General features: G+C 51.7%; 1 long non-coding RNA gene across 1 annotated transcript; it reads right to left on the reverse strand.

The window, feature by feature from the left end:
* Positions 1 to 241: 241 nt before the first annotated feature.
* On the reverse strand, positions 242 to 4637 carry LOC138746346 (uncharacterized). The gene is made up of 3 exons (XR_011346884.1): positions 4511 to 4637; positions 3198 to 3387; positions 242 to 2508 (listed from the first exon to the last, which is right to left on the reverse strand). It is a non-coding gene; the product is annotated as an uncharacterized lncRNA (long non-coding RNA).
* Between the last annotated feature and the right edge of the window lie 1221 nt (positions 4638 to 5858).

Consider the following 5858-nt stretch of genomic DNA (forward strand, 5'->3'; position numbering starts at 1 on the left):
ATTGAACTCCATCTGTCACTTCTCTGCAAACTGGATGACCTATGACAACCTTCTACACTGTCTACAACTTCTCTACCTCTGTGTGATCCCCTGACGTACCCACCCTTCCACTCCCATCATCATTCATAAAAATCACAAAGAGCAGGGGTCCCAGAGCAGATCCCTTTGGAGCGCCACTAGTCATTGTTCCATCTACTACTACCCTCTGTTTACTGCAGACAAGCCAATTCTGAATCGACACAGCCAAGGCTCCATGGATCCCATGCCTCCAGACATTGTGAATGAGGCCTCCGTGGGGACCTTGTCAAGCACCTTACTAAAATCCTCGTGCAGCACATACAGACCTTGACCTTCATCTATTTCCTTTGACACCTCCTCGAAAAACTCAATTTGACTCGTGAAGCAGGACCTGCTCCTCACAAAACTATCCATGAGTTTGCCCAGCATGTTTGGGCATTGCTCTCGGCCCAAGAATCTGCAGACTTCCTGGCCAGTCCCTCCCTTACCCCTTCCCTGAGCTTCCGCATCCATTAGAACATAAAGCATTGCTGCCTTGTACAGGCCCTTTGGCCCATAAAGGCTGTACTGACCTTTGTAAATGTTCTCCACAACCTTTACCTGTACCACACCCATAGGAACATAGGAAGTGGGAACAGGAGTAGGACAAAAATGGCCTATCGAGCCTACTCCGCCATTCAATACGATCATGGCTGATCTAATTTATGACCAAACTCGACCTACCCTGCCTTCTCGCCATATCCCCAAATTCCTCTATCATGTAAAAATTCTGTTCCCTTACATCCACATGCTCGTCTCAGAGACTTTTATATGTACCTATTCTACCAACCGCTACCACTTTCTCCGGTGACGCATTCAAAGCTCTCACAACTGTCTGCATAAAAAAAATCTCCCCTCACCTGAAGCGGATGCTCTCTGAGATTTGCACCTGACACTTTAGGAAAGGTTTCTGGCTGTTCATTCCATCTAAGCCCCCCACAATCTTATTTAGAATAAGTTATTAAGCTGTGGAAGGGGCAAGTTGGGAGAGGGAGGAGGGGAGAGAGCTGGTGGGGGAGGGGTGAGAGCTGGTGGGGAGGGGACAAGGCCGTGTTGGGGAGAGGGATCAGGACCGCATTGAGGTGGTGAACGGACAGACAGGGGTGGATCTACCTGCCGAAATAAAGGAGCAATAAGAAGGCCATCTCGGAATCTACCAGCATCTTCTGGGGCTTGATGTCTCAATGGAAAACCCCCTGAGGATGGAAGTAGGCCATGCTCTGCTACAGCTGGTACATGAACATCTGGCAACACAACGATATAACATGACCCACTCTGCCTCCACACTGGCCGGGTCTATATCCTGAGGGTAAGGGGAGGTGGGTGACGGGCCCCTCCCTGCCAATCAACATCCATCCTCATCATCCTCTCCACCCCTCTCCCCTCACTACCCTTTCTCTCCTCACCAATACCCATTGAGACCCTCATGCTCCCTTCATCGATATCCAGTCCCCAGCGAGACTCAGCCAGTAAACTCCTTCATATCCTCCAACCCCACCATCCAAGCTTGCCCCAGTGGACAACTTGACCACCCAGACCCACAACCACCTTGATGTAGATCATGGGAATGGGCTGCTTGGCCTTGTTTAAGTGCTGGACCATGCAGTGAACCGTCTCGGGAACATAGTCCAGACCCAGATTCAAATAAACCTCCTCTTTCTCTTGGACACAATACAAACATGTCAGCTTGATTTACCCTTCAACACCCTGTGCCTCTCCCAACTGGAGTGCCAGCCCCTCCTGCTCTCTGTAGGCCTGATGCCCCCACTGTTCAACACAACATGGCATGAATCCAACGGCTCAGCGAGCAGAGCGTCAACAGGCCGTAGTGGACCCATCCGCTGCCCGATTATTCGGCTTCTGGTGAGACTGCACAAAATGTGCAGCTCTGACCGCCCTCCCTCGTGAGGCAAGGATTCACCGGGAGAGAAAAACCATTGACGTTTCAAGATGAGAAATGTTTGCAGCCAGGTGTTGGCTGGGGTCGTACATGTGGAGGCTGAGTTGTTGGGACGATTCAGAGCAGGTGTTGATTGGGAAGGGCACCAAAAGGTTCTGGGGAAATGAGTTATGGGGGAAAATACATTCGTGAAATGATTTGGGGAAACAGACTGGAGGGGCTGAGTGGCCGAATTTGGCGACCTTGTCTTGTGGTCTCGGCTGCTGCGGTCTGAAGTTGAAATGGCAAGAGGTCATGAGTTAATGGGTGAGGAGCAGGGCAGCCAGCATCAAGGAGTCGGCACTGGTCAGAGGGGCAGGATGGAGGCAACAGAGAGGCTGCAGCAAGACAGATCGATTGAAGGAATGGGGAAGGTAGCAGCAAATGAAATGTATCAGAGTGGGGGTGGGGTGGGTGCATGTGGATCTTACCTTGACTACAGAGGAGTAGAAGTTGAGAAGAGGGACGATGATGGTGTCATCCAACTTTCGCACGATCTGCAATTTGCGGTTCTATGGCGAGAGAGGAACATCAGCAAGGCTGGGCGATGGGTCGGGGCCCTGAGGGACGACTTGTCCAAGTTGAGGGGGGAGGCGGGGAGGAGATTCGTCAAGTGGTCAGAGGTGGGGAACTCCTAGGGAGGCCGTAGTGGGGGACTCGTCGAGAGTCGTTGGGGGGGACTTTTCGTGTCGCTGGAGCGGGGACTCGTCAGGGGGTTCAATGAAGTATCATTTCAGTTTTTATGATTGTTTTCCCAGCTTCTACTAAACAATGAATTTGCAGAAAATCTCTGATATTTGCCAGGGGTGTGTGTGTGTGTGTGTGTGTGTGCGTGTGTGTGTGTGTATGTGTGTGTGTGTGTGTGTGTGTGTGTGTGTGTGTGTGTGTGTGTGTGTGTGTATGTGTGTGTGTGTGTGTGTGTGTGTGTGTGTGTGTGTGGGGTGGGGGGTTGTGTGTGGGGATGGGGAGACTGTTGTTGGTTTGTGTGACTTTCTCTGTTTCCAAACCCCATGGCTGCCTTGGTCTCTGTCAGATGCTCCTCTTTCCACCCACCCTTCAAAAATGTGTTTGGGGTGTTGTTTGTCAATTGGGTGTAATTGTGTGAAACGGGTCATGTGTCGCAAGGGCCTGTGAACATGCTGTAGGCCTAAAGTTAAATATCAGTGTGTTCCATTTCCACACAACTGCTCCTGCCCCTCACCTTGAATCTCTTGTCCTACAAGATCTTCTTGATGGCAATCAGCTCTCCGGAGTCCACCAGCCTTGCCTGGTGCACCACACCGAAAGATCCATTGTCGATGATTTTATCATCTGTGCACGACATCACCTTGGAGACGTTGGGTCCATGACACGGTGTGGCCACCTCTGTTGTGACCTTATTGCCATGTCCTCTGGGGCAGAAGCAGCAGCATTTACACACCCAGAGGGTACACAACAGGTCATTTATCCCAACCCAGCCTTGCTGTCCAAGTTAGTCTCTACCCCTCCCTCTAACTCCCTTCCAAGGGTCACCTAAATGTCAGAATTGATCCTCTGGTGGTTCGTTCCAGCCTCTCAGTAGAAATATTGCCACCCCAGGTCCCTCTTTGATCACTCTCCTCAGACTGAAGCCAGTTCCGCAGACGTTCACTTTGTCTACAACCCTCCCTCCCTGAGAGGATCGGGTCATCCTTGACCTTCAGCACGTCCCGGGGAGATGAACCACTCTGAACGCTACCACAGGTTTAGCAGAAGCCCTCCACATTCCCAGAAGCTCAGCAACACCGTGATCTTCCATGATGCAAGCGAGACCCCGTCGCCTGAGGGAGCAGGTGGTGCGGAGAGACCCCCACGCTTCATCGCTCAACTCTGCTGGGTCCGCCGCAGCAGAAACACTTTCTAACACCTTGATCCAGGTCCACTGGGGGAAAGAATCCTATCCCGGTTGGGGGGGTGTGGGGGTGTATGCAAGGGTGGAAGGGATCTTGTAACCCGGGGGGGGGGGTGGGTGGAGGAGCAGTCCTGTCTTTCAGTGGACAGATCCCATTCCAGGTGGAGGGGGAGCTCTGTCCCATATCTGTTGAAAGGTCTACCTTCCATCCCCCTCGCAACTTCTCTTCTCCCTCAGACACCTCACACTCTCCCCTTCCCCGATTCCTCTACCACAATCTCATCCCCCACCCAACACCACCCCCATGGTTTCCCCAGTGCCTTCCGTCCCCTCGCACCCCATCCTCCCAGCTCAACCCTATGTCCCCTACCTCTGATCCAATCTCCCTTGACATTAGCCTGTGGTGCAACCCCGTTCCTTCGTTCTCCCCTCCACTCCTACAGACCCTACCCCTGTATTCCCTCACATGCCATTGTTCTCCCCTCCCAAGTCCCCCCAGCTGCCTCATAAAGTGCCCTGCACTCAGGATGGGGAGAGGGGAAATTAAATGCAGCCTCCATTCTCTCTGCCCACACTGGGTGAAGGATGGTGCCAGAGGAGGCTCTGTCCCAGTCGGGGAGCCTGTAACAGGCTCTTTATCTCACCCATGGGTGCAGGGTGCTTCCAAACACAACCCTGTTGATCAGAGGGTCCCTGGGATGAGACAGTGTTCTACTCCGACATGCGGGCCAGAATCCCCTTCCAGGAGATGCATCTTTCTCGTGTTGCTGTGCCATGGCACAACTCAGCTATGGCTGCCCCATGCAGTGACATCATCACCCCCTCTGTGTCATCATCTCCCCCCTCTGTGACACCTCCCTTCTCTGTGACACCACTAGTGTAATGGGCAGGGACATCCAACCATTTAAATCCTCCTCAATTTCCCCAAGCAAGGGGAGAATAATTCAGCTGGTCTAAATTACTCGTTGTTATCTATTCTAACTCCTAGATATTTGATCCCATTTTGCCTCCACATTTGTTGACTATTTTCTTGACATTGGCTCTAATCCCCCTTCCTAAGTGACATGATTTTGCACATATCCCAAAAGAACTTATACCCAGTGATCTCCCCATAGTCCTCCAGGGTGGTGCACAACTTGGGCAATGAGTGTGTTGGGTCTGTCAGATATATCAGAACAACTTCTGCAAATAAATTGATTTCATGCTCTTCCTGGCCTGTTCTGAAACCTTTAATGCCTGAATCCTGGCAAATGGCCTCAGCTAATCGCTCCATGGCCAGTACAAACTCACTCACTGGGGGAGTGGGGGGGAGTCAGACCTTGATTGGCATGCCTGTTGGCTACCTCTGTCCCTCTCATCTCGACAACTGTGGCTCAGGTTGGGGGAGTCTGTGCTGCCTCCTGCAGTGCACAGCAGCACTGCTGGACCACCGTTATCTCCTTATTTTCCTGGGCCCTCTCCAAATCTTTCCTTTCTATGATCTCACATTGGTTTCTCAGGAGAAACACTGGCAGCCAAAAGGCACCCTCTGATTCCCCTTAGATTTTGGGAACCCCAACTTCTTGAAGTGGGACAACACGTGGTGATCTATTTTCTCAAGATGTGGATCCAGGAGCTTGGACCAGTCTACCAGTTTGCCGTGGTCCGCCAGCATGCTTGCCAAGCTCCCCAACCCTGCACTCTCGTCAGTCCACCCGCAGATCTTGTTCTCCCTGCCTGCACTAGATTTCCTGTCCCGATTCCAAAGCATCTCCACTGCAGCTGTTTTCAGTCGGAACTCGAAGGACCCTGCTCACTGCACCAATTATTATGTGTGTGAAACTGATTCGAGGGTTCCCAAGGGTGGCGAATTTGAACACAGTTGTCTTTTATTGACACATGTAGTGAAGTTGCACGAGGCGTAAAAGACACACACAGACACAACCTCGGCGGATTAATCGATACACTTGCACCCACTCATGGATAGAAGACTTGACAATTAACTTTTCACAT

This window comes from Narcine bancroftii, chromosome 11 (genome assembly GCF_036971445.1).
Source record: "Narcine bancroftii isolate sNarBan1 chromosome 11, sNarBan1.hap1, whole genome shotgun sequence".
Lineage (NCBI taxonomy): Eukaryota > Metazoa > Chordata > Chondrichthyes > Torpediniformes > Narcinidae > Narcine > Narcine bancroftii.